The sequence below is a fragment of the Ursus arctos genome, unplaced genomic scaffold (genome assembly GCF_023065955.2).
Source record: "Ursus arctos isolate Adak ecotype North America unplaced genomic scaffold, UrsArc2.0 scaffold_8, whole genome shotgun sequence".
Taxonomy (NCBI): Eukaryota; Metazoa; Chordata; class Mammalia; order Carnivora; family Ursidae; genus Ursus; species Ursus arctos.
In genome coordinates, this window is record NW_026623100.1 from 23,398,358 (window position 1) to 23,412,804 (window position 14,447).

The following is a 14,447-nucleotide window of genomic DNA, read 5'->3' on the forward strand; positions in this document are numbered from 1 at the left end:
TAATCCATGAGCATGGAATGTCTTTCCATTTCTTTCTGTCTTCCTCAATTTCTTCCATAAGTGTTCTATAGTTTTCAGAGTATAGATCCTTTGCCTCTTTGGTTAGATTTATTCCTAGGTATCATATGGCTTTTGGTACAATTATAAGTGGGATTGATTCCTTAATTTCTCTTTCTTCTGCAACAAGACCAAATTCTTAGTTAAAAGTTTAAATTCTGCTCTACTGATGTAACTCATGAATGAGGTTTAGCCCTAGGAAGTGCCTGCCTGCAGGTAGAAGACCAACCAATTTGTTAGTTTTTAGAATTTGGGGCTCAAAGATGGTTTTGTAGTCTCACATCTTTTCTGTTCCTGCAAATTGCTATTGAGGGTGTGGAGACCTTAAATCAGGATGGCAAGACTTTGACCATGGGGCACTGAGTCTTCAAAGAGAGGACATGTTGCATCTCTCAGGCAGCTTAAGGATTTAGAAAATCATTCTCTTCCGTCTGCTTTGTATATGATGGGGTGGGGCAATATAGAAAGTATGTCTTTATTTCGGGAATAGACTAATCTGATAAATCAACAGACGACCGCAGGGGAGCTTGTTATGAGAAAACAGAGGAAAAATAAATGAACTCTGCGGAATTGGTTCATCTATCAAATTTCCTTTTAACTTTAAAGGAAAATATTTCCCTCCTCCTTCTGAACCCTTATGCTCCTATTGTCGAAACCATCCACTTGGCAATGGCACTTGTCACATCCTATTCCTATTGTGAGTGGGATTTTCATGTGTAAGAGCCTGCTATCTCAAATAGATGGGGGGGTTTCTCAAAGCAAGGGCCTGAGCTTTCCAATCCTTTGTGTCCTTGCATCTTCCAGCTTTGAACTTCCTCCATAATGATGCATAATGAGCCAATCATTATTATGAATGATGCATTATTGTTATGAATTATGATGATGATCATTATTATGGCTCATTATTCATACTTGATAAAAATTCAGTTGAAGTTAAAAGTACACAAGATGCTCTCTTTCCCCTGCACTTGTGTAGAGTCAAGACAAGTTTATCTTAACTCAGGACCCAAAACTCCTATGTAGGGAACTTTCTTTATAGAAGGCTTTTATTTAGGATGCAGTCTACTTAACTCAGTGAGAATTTACTCAGCTTCTATCACATGGAGTTTTAGAGACTGTAGAAAAGAAATAAGATAATATCCAAGCACTCAATGAGTTTATAGTCTAATACATGAATGGCAAACAGATCAACTTAAAAGTATATGTCTATTGATGGTGACTGTTTGGATTGCTGACAAGGATTATAAAGTCCAGTCTAGATTCAGTAGGAACAAATGCTGTGATCAATTAGTAATCTACCATTTATTTAGGAATGGAGAATGGTAGCACAAATGCCATATATTCATAAATCCCAATTTGCAGAATGAACTCAAAATCTAGATAGAAGAAGCTTATATATTTAGTAGAATCCAATCAGTTAATACCTTAATCAAATTTGTTTGGTGCACGGTACCAATAAAATATATAAATTACACGCAATTATTATTTATTAGTCTGCTTCAGCCACCACAATGAAATACCGTAGACTAGATGTCTTAAACAACAGAAATGTATTTTCTCATAGTTGTGGAGGCTTAAAGTCCAAGATCAAGGTTCTTGTTCAGTTCTTGTAGGGCTCTTTTTCTGGTTTGTAGACAGCTGCCTTTGACATGAGCATGACCTCTTCTTTGTGTTTTGGAGAAGAAAGAGTGCTAAGGCCCTATGGGATCAGGGCCTCAAGCCTTATAACCTCTTTTAACCGTAATTATTTCCTCAGAGGCCCCATCTCCAAATACAGGTTTCCTCAGCTATCCAAAACTAGAGTGTTCCTGTTGAAACCTTTTGCAAGCCGAAATGGCATAAAGCCAGGATGATATCCTACTTTTGGAAAGTTTTCGTTATACCACTTTGCTTTTACAAACGACCTGCATTAGTACAGTAACTGCTTTTTTTGTAACAGTGAATATTCTCTTTGGATATTTTTCAGCTAGTGAAAGCAGGTACTAATGTAGCTCTTTCATAAAACTGAAGTGGTGTAATGAGAACTTTCCAAAAGTGGGGTATACTCATATAGCTCCATTGGGGGGTTAGGGCTTTGACGTATGAATTTGGGAAAATACGTTCAGTCCATAACAATATGTGATGTGAAAGAGGTTTATGTCTCATATTTGGAGAAGTGAATATCACAGGAGCTGCAGATGTACACAGAGTTATCATTTTTAAAAAAGCAAGACATAAAAATTGATTTCCTAATGTTTTTCACATTAGCTGCAATTATGAATTTTAAACACATATGATCTTATAGACTGTTCATTATAACTCAGGTAATTTACATAATACAACAAAAATTATATCAAAGATGCCAGTAGTTCAAAGTAACAAGTGGTCAATAGATTTGCAAATGCACATTTAACAAAAAATCATGTACTTTTCTAAATCTTAGTGGCACCTTAAAATAAGTACTAACTATTAAAGAATACTGTCCTCCAAATGTTGTTAACTCCAAGCTTTCTGCCTTGGAATAAGCCACCTTTCATCTAATTACCAGCATGCCTCACTTTTGTATTGATGTGTGCTTAACAGGCTGAAAAATCACATTTGTTTCATTGCTATATCCATTACAGTAGAATTAAAGAATGTGATTTCTTAAGGTAACATTTGCTGTCAGTAAAATTTAAATCTGGATCCAGGCTAGTTTTTGTTTTGCATGTGAGGGTTTTTTTCCCCCAAGAAGATCCATTTATTGAACTACAAGATACTACAACTAGCTATCATCTCTAGAAAAATAAAATATATATATCAGTGTTGGACTTTGACTTCATCCAGCTCTTGCTTATCTACCTACCCTTCCAGGGTTTGATATTTCAGAGTAAAAAAATGTTTAAATAACATTATTCTTGATTCGTTAAGTAAAAGCCAACCTGGGTTTTAATATAACTCTCAGCCTCAAATGGGTCATAATGCCTTGTCAGCTTTTGTCTTGAGTGTTACAGTTTCTGTGTTTGTCAGTTTGGTAGGCAAAGGGCGTGACACATCATCCTTCTCTACTTACGGATTTAACTCTGGGCTTAGATCAGAAAGTAGAATACAGAAGTAGAGAAGGAAGACTTGTCAGTTGGTCTTATGGCTCTAAAGACTAATTTTAGATTGATGTCTTTTCATTAGGGCATTCAACAAATGTTTTTGAGTGTCTCTTCAAGCAAGGATAATAAGATGTAAAATTTATATCTGACGGGGTGCCTGGGTGGCACAGCGGTTAAGCGTCTGCCTTCGGCTCAGGGCGTGATCCCGGCGTTCTGGGATCAAGCCCCACATCAGGCTCCTCCGCTATGAGCCTGCTTCTTCCTCTCCCACTCCCCCTGCTTGTGTTCCCTCTCTCGCTGGCTGTCCCTATCTCTGTCAAATAAATAAATAAAATCTTTAAAAAAAAATTTATACCTGACAACTTAGTGTTCCTCAGTCAATGGCACATAGCACCATAGTCCGACTTAGTAGTATACCGTGGTCCATGCCAGGAGGCTCTTTCGTTCTGTCCTTCCGTCCTTTCATCAGGATCCCCACCCCTTTTCCCTGCTCTTCCATAAGCACCTAGTGAGGACGTGTAACATATATAACAGATATACATGCTTCCTTGGAGAATATATAGTGTTTTATGGTTTTGAGAATATGTGTTTTTAATTTACATAAATTGTATTCATACATTTGTGTTAATCTTACATTTTCCACTCCGAAGCATTACATTAAAAGCAAATTAAACTCTATCCTTGTTGTTGCAAGCATGTTTAGATTTTTGCCTGTAATTGCAGCCAAAGATTCCTTGATGTCCACCTGAGGTCCCAAGAAGAAGGAAATTGTGCTCAATTCATTATTCTGAGAAGATCAAGTGCACATTTATGAGCTTGTTATTTCTTGAAAGGAGATCATGATTAATTATGTGGCTACATGTGTCTATAATGGATCTATAAGGTTCTGAGACAGCTGCAAGAACTTTTAGGACGCTTAAATTGGTAGCACCCCCTTACAACATCAGCGTTCCTGGGAAGAGTAGAACTGTTCTGTCCATCCCGCACTTACACCCAACAGGGCATGTGCAGCACGCCATTGACTTGAGGTGGGAGCAGTTGGAGTCTATTTCAGCGCCCTCTACCCCCCTGCTATTGGGCACTGCAGCTTGGAACCCAAGGCTACCTCACGTCATCTTGTATCTTCAGTATCATTCACAATGTCTGACACGTAGGAGGCATTCAAAATATATTTGTTGAGTGGATGAACGAAAAGGAATCACTCTAAGATGAATCTTAGAACAATAATATAGGGAGACAAAAAACTTTACTGCCCAAGCAGTGAAGGATCTCCAAGGAAACAGCTTGTAGTTCATGATACAGAATTCACCCATGTCTTGTTCTCCTTTCCTTCCTGAGCATGTAGAATACTATCCTTCCTAGGCCTCCTGCAATGAGGTAAAACTGTTGGACCACCTGAAGCCAGTCTGCAGGAAACTGGTCTGTGCCATCCCTCCATCCAAACTCTCTCTTCCCTTCCCGGCCAGGAGGTCATGTGTTCCAGATCATGCAGCTACAAGATGGTAAAACATTAAACAGCCTCGGACTCTGGGTCAGCTTGGGGAGATACCACTCCCCCTTCCCCTCTCTGCCAATCCACATGGGGAGGGGGTTACGTTTGAAACAGCGGGGCCAGGGAAGCCCTTAGGGAGATATTGATGTCTAGACCTGAAAGCCTGAAGGGAGTGAGGGAGTGAGGCACCTGGGACAGGAATATTCTGAGCAGAGGGAGCAGCAAGTGCAAAGGCCCTGAGGTGGGACTAAGTTTGGCGTGTTAAAGGAAGTGAGACAAAGTCAGTGAGGCTGAAGCAGAATGAACAGAGGGGAAAGTGACAGAGATAAGGCAAGACAGGTGACCAGAGGTGGGGAGAACAGTTTGTAAGTCCTGATAGGTCATTTTAAAGACTTTGGCTTTCACTGTTGGAGTGACATGATCTGACTAGCCTGTATTGAGAATAGACCCAGGGTGGCAAAGGAAGGAGGCGGGCTGCGTAGTTAGGGGGCTATGGCAGTAATCCAGGAATAGGGTGATGGTGGCTTGGATTGGGGTGATAGCGCTAGGAGCGGTGCGAAGCAGCCAAATTCTGGGTATATTTTGAAAGTAGAGCCATTAGAATTACAGGTGATTAGAGGAGGGGTGTGAGAGAAAAAGTCAAGGATGAACCCATGGCTTTTGGCCTATCTAGCTGGGAGAATGGAGCTGCCATTTGCTGAGATAGGGAGCCCGCAGGGCGAGCCCAGGTCCGGACGTCTGGGTTTGAGGCACTCACTGGACACACAAGTGTGCAGGAAGGGAGGCTATGCCAGGCTAAGCTGGCCAGGAAGCTGGACTGGAGAGTGGGACAGGGATGGTGACTCTCTTCCCTTAGGAGACAGAGGTCTGGGTTCTCCAAGTGGAGGCTCAAATACTAAGGGCATTTGGGAGCCCTGTCCTTGGTTTCTGTTGGGCAGGCTGGCCTGGAACCAAGTTTCCAACTACTGTGATTAAGCTGAGTTTCTAGCAGACTAGCTGTCGACATAGCAGCAGATCCATCTCCGTACAACAGCCATCCATTTGGCCATCTGAAAGCCGGAGGTCCATTCACACTCTGCCTGAAACACGGCCTGAAAGCCCCGTTCTCAAAGCTCCCCCCTCCTTGGATCTGGGTTCATTTCCAGGTTTTCAGATCTCAGGGATGGACACTGAAAGTCTATTTTAAGGCAACGCAATTCATGCTTATTCCTCCAGCGTAAAAGATTCCATTTCCACACCAGAGTCACGTTTGGTTTCTAAACCTGTTACCATAGCAAGTGCTGTATTCTCCAGCTCTCCCTGGTGGCACTGTCTATATTTCTTAGCTGACAACATCTAAACCCTTTTTTTTTTTTTTTTAAACTCACTTGGAACTGCCATTATTCCAGCCCTTTGCTTCATGAAACATTTATATATTGAACATGTGAGCCTTAAATGGGGAATTTTACACGCCCCCCTCTTCTTTTTAGAGACACGATGAAGGTAGGATTGGTTTGCTTCCCACTGCCGGCCCTAAACCATGGTTCTCCCCGCACGGCACGCTCCACTCCTCACCATTGCACACGCGTTCAGACTTGACAGCAGCCTGTCCGTGGCTGGTAAACAATGACTCACCCCGTGTGCTACAGCTCTATTCAAGTGCCGTCTCTGGGACTCGGGACTCATTGAATGCTTTGGCGGTTGTTATTTCTGTTTATCTCCCTGTTCATTTACATGGTTCCTTACTTTGTGGGCTTAATTTTGTTTTGTTTTGCTTTTTTTTGTCCTCTTCCTGCTGTTTTAGACTTTCTCTGTTCTCTCATTGCCTCGCTGAGGGGGGATTGAATGTGTTGTGCAGACCCACCAGTCCAGGGAAATCGCTGTAGCTCCATCAGTGAATGGAAGGGTTCAACATTGTAGCTTTGACCCCTGTAAGTCACGGAACTCAGAGGATTGTCTGGGGGAACCCCGAGTGAAAAATTAAAGAGAGGCTGCATTCAAACGACTCTTAAGGTGAAATGCCCTTTGTTGGGGTATTATGTGGAGCCCAAACAGTGATTGGTCCAGAAACTATGGTGGGATTGAGGGAACCACAAAGGTGGGACTATGGTGTCCCTGATTCTGGAGAAGACGTCATTTCTTACGGCGGTCCTTACCGTGGAGGGCAGGTCACTGTGTGTGTTTACGCAGATCGTCTTCTACACACCTGTGCCCAGCCGATAGGCAGAGGGGGAGTGGAATGCAGCCTGTGGTCCACCATGCACCCTCCTTGTGATGGTTACTTTATGTGTCCACTTGGCTGGGCGGTTGTGCCCAGATATTTGGCCACACGTTATTCTAGGTGTGTCTGTGAGGGGGTTTCTCGATGAGATTGACATTTAAATCAGCAGAGTGAGTAAAGCAGATTGCCCTCCCTAACGTGGTTGGCCCTCATCCAAGGCATTGAAGGCCTGAATAGAATAACAAGAGTGAGGGAGAATTTGCTCTCTGTCTGACTGCCTTTGAGCTGGGACATTGGTCTTCTCTTGCCTTAGGACTTGGATTCCGACCGAAACATACACTGTCAGCTCTCCTGAGTCTGAGCGTGCTGAGTGCAGACCTTGGGACCTCTCAGCCTCCATAACCATATGGGCTAATTCCTTATTTTATATATATGAAGAGATACACTATTTGAGACACCACTCAAGAGAGGGGTGCCTTTTGCTAATTCACGCAAAGGTTTCCAAAGGCTCTGGCAATGGGTGTGGAGTTGGGTATGGAGAGGTGGGAAGGGGGCTGCTGAGCATAATTTGAAAACTTACCTCCCCCTCCACGCCATTGCAGCTTAGATTTGGCTGTGCTGTGAAGCTCCTGGTCTCAGCATGAGTCTTAGAATATGGGGATTCTTCCAGAGGAATGGAAGCAATTAAGGGCTTTCGTTCCTCTGCTACAGTAGTGGTGAACCCTGAAAATGCCTTTGCTTGCTGGAGAGAGATTCAGCAAAGTAGGGATGAGTCATATCCATAGAAATTACTCAGACGTTGCATTTGGTGAGTCAATGTGTACTTTTCGAAACGTGTTCCTCTCATTATATTAATACAAAGAAGTATGACTGACGCTTGTTATCATTCTCATTTTAAAGGTGTGCAGATAGAGCTGCAGAGGGGACACTCAGATGTCCCTGTGGCTAGGTGGTGGCTAGAGATGAAGTCTCTCCTCTGGCTGAGCAGCTGTCCAGCTCCTGGGCTCTTTCCAGCCTTCCTCACAGACCTATGGAACTCTCAGAACATTTGTGCATTCTTTCTAAGCAGTTCATTTTTTTGAAAAAAATAGAACAGTATCATCAGGAGCATACTTTCCTTCAAGAACAAATACTAGAGTTCCTGGCTGGGGCAGAGTTTAATTTTTGTTTTATTTCTTGAGAAGATGGCCATGTTTACTTACGCTGAATTATCTATTTTAGTCTAGTTCTCTCCTTTCACTGTCCTAAGTCTCTTCTTTTCTAATTGCTGTAAAGGCAAGGGTCCACACCTACACAAAAGCACACACACGTACACACACACACACTCGCACCATACACATATATTTCAGGACTGTTTTGTTCTGTAATTTTCTAAAGAAGCTCTCACACTGCACGTACTCCGGGCGCTGCGATAGCACACAGATCCCTGCAGTAGAGGCTGAATGTGAGGTCATGTTTGCAGTCCCTTCAGAATCAGAATTATGGCTGGTGATAATCCACAGCGGGGTTGGGGGTAGGGGGGAGGAGCACAGAGAGGGGTGTGCAGGGAAGGGGAAGAGTACCGGGGACATTATGATACGGTTGAGAGTTTTTTGTGCCCTAGGGAGAAGATGAAAGTCAATGAACCAGAGAACCAACATTTTGTTTTTGTTTTGTTTCTCAGCTGCTACCCAAATTGGTTTCTTGATTTCTTGCACTTTTATGTAACCTTGCCTCTGGGGCATTTAATGCAGATTACAGCAACGCAGCCACACCTCTGATTCTGGAAAGACCCAGCTCTGAGGAATGGACATTATGTTTATGAGCATGAATAACAGATTCCTAAAGCATTTCCTAAAATTCTGTGATCTTCATATTCACGCATCATCCTAGGAGGGCTGGCTAAGGTTCCTAGGCCCGAAGTATTTAAGAGAAAATGGCAGAAGCAGATCTGTCAGCCCCTCGGAATGATCTTTACCTGGTGTCACTGCCTACCAAAACCCAAATTCTAGGTCCCAAGGCTGCACGCTGTGAGGAACCGAAAGGCGTTCAGTGACCACTCCTTGGCCCCTTAGCTTATACCCTCCTCAAGGAAACAGGACATTCAGGAATGCAAGAGTGATAAGCCCTGTTTCCCTGACTCACACTCTCCTTGGATGTGATCAAGGCTTGAATATGTCCACAGTGGAATTTCCTCTAAGCTAAGGAATTCCTAAATTCTAAGGAATTGCCTCTGGTTCACCAAGCTCCTATTTGCCATCGGTGTAAGTCAGCGCTTCTCAGAGGTTGAAATGTTATAGACTGTTATCTAGTTGTTCTAAATTGCGGGGAGATCATCAAAAGGTAGGTTCCCATTGGGTAGTTCTAGAGTGGGGGTGGGGATTCCCAGTGTCCAGCAAGGTCTTTGGCGAAGCTGATGCTGTTGGTCCACAGGCCACACTATGAATAGCAAGGGCCCAGGTGCTTCATCTCATCTCTGCTCTTTCTTCCGCTGTGTAGCTGGAACTCTACACCCTACGGTTACCCATCTATTGCTGAACGAGTGTTTGGGTGTTCTTCCATCATGCAATGCTGCTTTGAGCCCATCTGGTCAACCTCAGGTGCTCCCACTTCCAGTTCTTTCACAAGCCTCCAAAGGATATATGTTACTTTCAGGTTCCAAGCACCTTAAAATGAGTTTCCCAGAAATCACAATTTCTCCACTGCCCTGAATATTCTCCCAAAGACTGTGATGAGTGTTAAATCACCATGTATAGAACTAAAATCGAATCATGGCTTCTCATGGGCAGACAAGTGGGACACATGCAAATAGGATTCAGAGGCTACTCTCAAGGCATCCCAAAGACCCAGAAATGAGTGTGTGAATTAAGTTGTTGCCATGACTGTCACTGCAAAGAGAATAAAAATTGTGTGAGGGAGGCAGGCACAGGGGTTCCACATGCCGTTCTACTGACTGATTACATCAGAATCAGCCCTGAAACAACCTTCAAACACACATTTCCAAGGCCTAGCCCCTGGCAAGATGAATCAGCGTTCCTGGGGGGAGTATGGGTTGTTACAAAGCACAGAGCAGTAGCGGCTTGCTGCACTGATGAGCAAATATTAAACACCTGCAAGTTTCCAGTCGCAGAGTTACTATCTTTTGGGTCAGGCCTAGTACACACAGCACCTTCCTTCATCCCTCTCCCTGCTCAAAGCAGAAAGTAAACAAACCAGAAATAATTGCAAAGGATAAGTGTTATGAAGGAAACAGGCGGTGAACTCGGGATGAAGGAGTAGGTCCTTTAGATGACCTGATTAGCGATGGTGTCTCTGGGGCAGTGACATTAGGCTGTGACTTGAAGGGGTAGTGGTGACTTGAAGGCATCATAGTGGTGCTCGGCCAGAGAGCATGCCATGCAGACATTCCTCTGGGAAAGAGCATGCTTTATGAGTTTCTGCAGATGCTACCAGACAAACCAAAGAAAACCAGGATTCTCTTGCAAGTTTTTCTGCAATGAAGACTCTTTTTTTGTAGGTGGCAAAGGCAAAAGACTCCGTTTCTGTCGACTTCAAAGCCTGTTCTCACTCACTAACGCCAAAAGCCTGGATCTCACCAAACACCCCAATGAAGACCCCTACACCACTTCCTGAAGGTTGTATGGAAGACTGGGGGCCGGAGAGCCACCTGCAGAGTCCTCAGACTCCTCCTGTGTCTTCAGGTGGAGGTGATCACGATCATTAGCTGTGTGAGTCTGGCTTGAGCCTCAGCCGTAAAATGGGATAAGGATGCCCGTCCCAGAGTAGATTCCTTAAGATGAGGTGCCTCATCCATGATAGTTCCTGTCCAGTCGCAATGTGATTATGGCACCTTGGAAGGTTCCATCCTGAAAGGCAGTGAGTGTTCGGTCTGTGATATATCATTTTTAGTGAACGGGGGCAGGATAAGCCAGCATCTCAGGTGATACTGATGCTGCCAGGGTCAGGCTATTCGAGAAACTGCCTCAGAGGGACTTCCTAATCAAATTTGCACACCCTCTGGGCAGCTGATTTCTGTGTTAGGAGAAAAGCTCTCTTATTGAGCAAATGTGTGAAGAGGCATTTTCACTTGTGAGACTCTTAACCACGTCTATTTCAGGCAGCTTAGCAAAAGGACTGGAAATTTCCAGATCGCTTGGGGGTGGGTCTGTGTGGGGACAGGCACGGGTAGGCCAGTTGCACAGGAATTGGCCTCAAAGGTCAGACCTTTCAGCCAGTCCTGCATTTAGTGCTTTCTCCCTTTTCTCTACACAGGGGTCACGGCTTCTCAAAGACACTTCCGGTGGCCAGGGCAGGCAGGCGATCCAGTGGTCATCTGGGATGTTTGTGATCTGTTGCTTTCCCATATACAGACCCCTTTGGGAGGCAGCCTTTCCTTCTCGCTTTTGCTGAATGCACACCAGAATCTGGGCATCCCCGAGGCTGGGCTTCCGGTGCTTTACTGTGCTCCTGCAACGAGCACTTTACTTGCTAAGTGTGATAGAAGGTTCATCAGTGAATAAGACAGGTCCCTGCCCTCCAGAAAAAAAAAAAAAAAAAATCAATATCCAACCAGCAATAAAAGAAGAAAGACTGTGATAACTTCAATCATACAGATAAAAAGGAAGTGCTTTTTTATTAAATGGGCTGTATTAGTTGCCTATTGTGACCACAAATTTAGGAGCTTAAAACAACAGAAATTTATTCTCTCACAGGAGGCTAGAAATCTGCGATGAGTTCTTCAGGGCTAAAATCAAGGTAGCGGAAAGGCTGCGCTTCCTCTGGAGGCTCTGGGGAGAATCTGTTCCCGGACTCTCCCCGTTTCTAGGGGCTGCCAGCATTCTTTTACTTTCCTCATCACCCCGGTCTCTGCCTCTGTGGTTCCATCACCTGCTGTTCCATTTGTGAAATCTCCCTTGTCTCCCTCCTGCGAGGATACATGTGATTGCATTTATCCACTAGGAGAAGTGAGGATGATTGCTCTATCTCAGGGTCTTTAACATAATCACATCTGCAGAGTCCCTTAGTGCCATTAAAGGGTAATGATGATTCGATGGATGTGTGGGGTTGGGTCATTGTTCAGCCCACTCCAGGTGACACTCTTATTCTTCCACACCCTCCCCCAACCAAATGGCCTATGGGGTGATGTCCAATACGGTAGCCACTTCCTAGTGGTCAGAATATTGGCAGTCACTGGTGGCTCTTGAGCGCTTGAAACATGGCTTGTTTGGATTGAGGTATGCTGTGCATGGAAGACACACACTAGATTTTGAAGTCTAACGGCAAAAAAAACGCAAAGGATTTCATTAACCGTTTACGTTGATTACATGTTGAAATAACGTTAGATGAAATCTATTATTAAAACTAGTATCGCCTCTTTCTTTTTACTCTTTAAGTACAACTACTAGGAAATTTTAAATTATATCTGTGGCTTGCATTTGTGGCTTGTGCTCTATTTCTATTGGACACCGCTCTGCACCGTTTACAAGAGTAATTCTCAAATGGTGGCACAGCAGAATCACATGGGGAGTTTTTGAGAACCCCAACAGGCAAGCTGCACCCCAGACTTAGTAAATCAGAACTCTCTAGGGAGAGGCCCAGGCATTGGTGTGTATTAAACTCCCCAGGTGATTCTAGTAGGCAGCCAAGGTTGAGAATCTGTGGGTTAGAGACCTAGAAGAGGGCAAAGAGTGGAAATTGCATTAATGGCCCAGGGACTCTCCAATGGGTCTGCCCATTTTCTTTACAAACAACAGAAAATATGGGCTCCTGAAGGGTCCTCTGCTTTGTTTTCCTCCCTGAGATGCATGCCTCACCTTACCCACAGAAAGCAGATGAGGGTGCAGGTGGGGAGGGAACAGAGCAGCTGTTTTCATGACTCGGAAGACACCTGGGGTCTCAACACTCTCAGGGGCAGGCTGGCTGGACCTCTCTCCCTTGGGTGTTTCTGGCAGGTAGATGAACCCTTCCCTGGCAGTTTCTATAGGACCTGGCAGAACAAAATACAGTAAAGGCCAGCGAGCTCCTTAATGTTTGGTTTGTGGGGCCGGATCTAGGCAAAGCACGTTTGCAGAGGCTCCCAGTGACAGCAGGTCTGGGAGACATCCATCAGTAATATCTAGCACCACCAGAGGCTCCTGGTACTGCTGGGATTCCCAGCTACGTCCCACTTCCATGCAACTACTGTGTTCTCTGGATGTGGACTCAGAATTAGGTAACGGAGCAAAAATCCGGAGCACTTCATTGAGTTTTAAAGTATGGCCTGGGAAATTGGTTCTTAGTGGAGCAAGATGGGACGTTTCAATAGCTGCGTATTGCCTGACACGACGCAGACACAAGGAGACAAACTGCAGCCTTGGGCAGCGGTACCTTTATTACGTCCCGGCATCGTCAGTGGATGAGCCTGTCACCTGAGGGCAGTTTAGGGCCATTTGAGGCTAACGCATTAAACACCATACGATCCTACATTTAGACAATTTAGAAAACTTTCCCGAATTGCATAGCACTCACGTGGCTTCCAAAATAGCATACACTACATGGTCATTAATATTTTCCAAAGGAGGAGGTTTTCTATGTGTGCTGCAGGTGATGAAGCTTTCCAAACGAGGGGGATAAAAAAAAAAAATTAAACAAAGGCCTTGAGCAAGCTCGTTCCCTCCTTCCTTCTCTCTTTTATTCAACGCGGACTCTAGGTTAGCAAGTGAGCCTCATCTTCACAGAGTTTAGGAAGCTACTGGAGGGAGACGACCTCAAAGTAAATGACAGAAAACATTATAGGGTCTATGACTGGAGACAAGACCTCCCTTCCCCTTCTGCCCCTTCCTTCCTTTTTTTGCCACACACACACATACATACACATACACACACAGACATATGTATGTGTATATCGGGGAACTTAGAAAGATTAAAAAGAAGAAATTAAGAGGGAGAAATTTGAAAATAACAAAATGATAAAAGTCAGGTTTGTCAAGTCATATTCCTTAAGTCTTATTTAAATTGCTGAGGGTGGGCCACAAATTTAGATCTGACTTCCCAGCAGCCAGTGAAAGAGATATGTACACCGATTGCATAATTCACAGTGTCTGTAAGATTAAAACCAACGAGCCCCAAGGAACATATGGATTAGGGTGTAGAGTCGAAACAAGGCATATGGGATACACTCAGCAATGTCCTTGACAGCATTTCTGATTGCATCGAGGAGTTTCATAGCGCATGACAGAAGTTCACAGGGTTTGGAAAAAGTGAAAAAGAGATAATATTAAATTCTAGCTAGAGCTAAACTATCGGTTGGGCTGGGTTAATATGAGCTTCCACCTGTAATTTTCTGTAGGTCAATATTCTGTTTTAGGTGCTGGGCTAGAGGTATGCTAGAGGTTATGGGGCTGGAGAGGGATACTCACTTCTGCTTTCGTTGGAGAAGTATGGGCTGATGAGGCAGGTAGAAGGATCCAGTGGGATTCATCCAGGCGATAAGGCCAGGGACGGCCTTCCACGCGTGACAGAATAGCATCAGGAGGCACAGAGGTATGGAGAGTTGCTGATGGGGATCGCTGGGCAGTGTGGCACTGGTAAAGTATGATATGAGGCCAGGTATGATGGGGGTGGAGGCAAGTGCCAGACTGCACCCGAATTATGTTGTCTGCTAAGCAATGTGGCTTTG

The 14,447-nt window shown here is 44.3% G+C and overlaps 1 long non-coding RNA gene across 1 annotated transcript in view; it reads left to right on the plus strand.

The window, feature by feature from the left end:
- LOC113245427 (uncharacterized) overlaps positions 1–11,378 on the plus strand; it is a 427,039-nt gene extending 415,661 nt beyond the window's left edge. The window contains exons 13-14 of the long non-coding RNA XR_008958273.1: positions 10,308–10,518; positions 11,063–11,378. This is a non-coding gene — a long non-coding RNA (uncharacterized LOC113245427). The remainder of the gene's footprint in view (positions 1–10,307; positions 10,519–11,062) is intronic.
- The last annotated feature ends 3,069 nt before the right edge of the window (positions 11,379–14,447 follow it).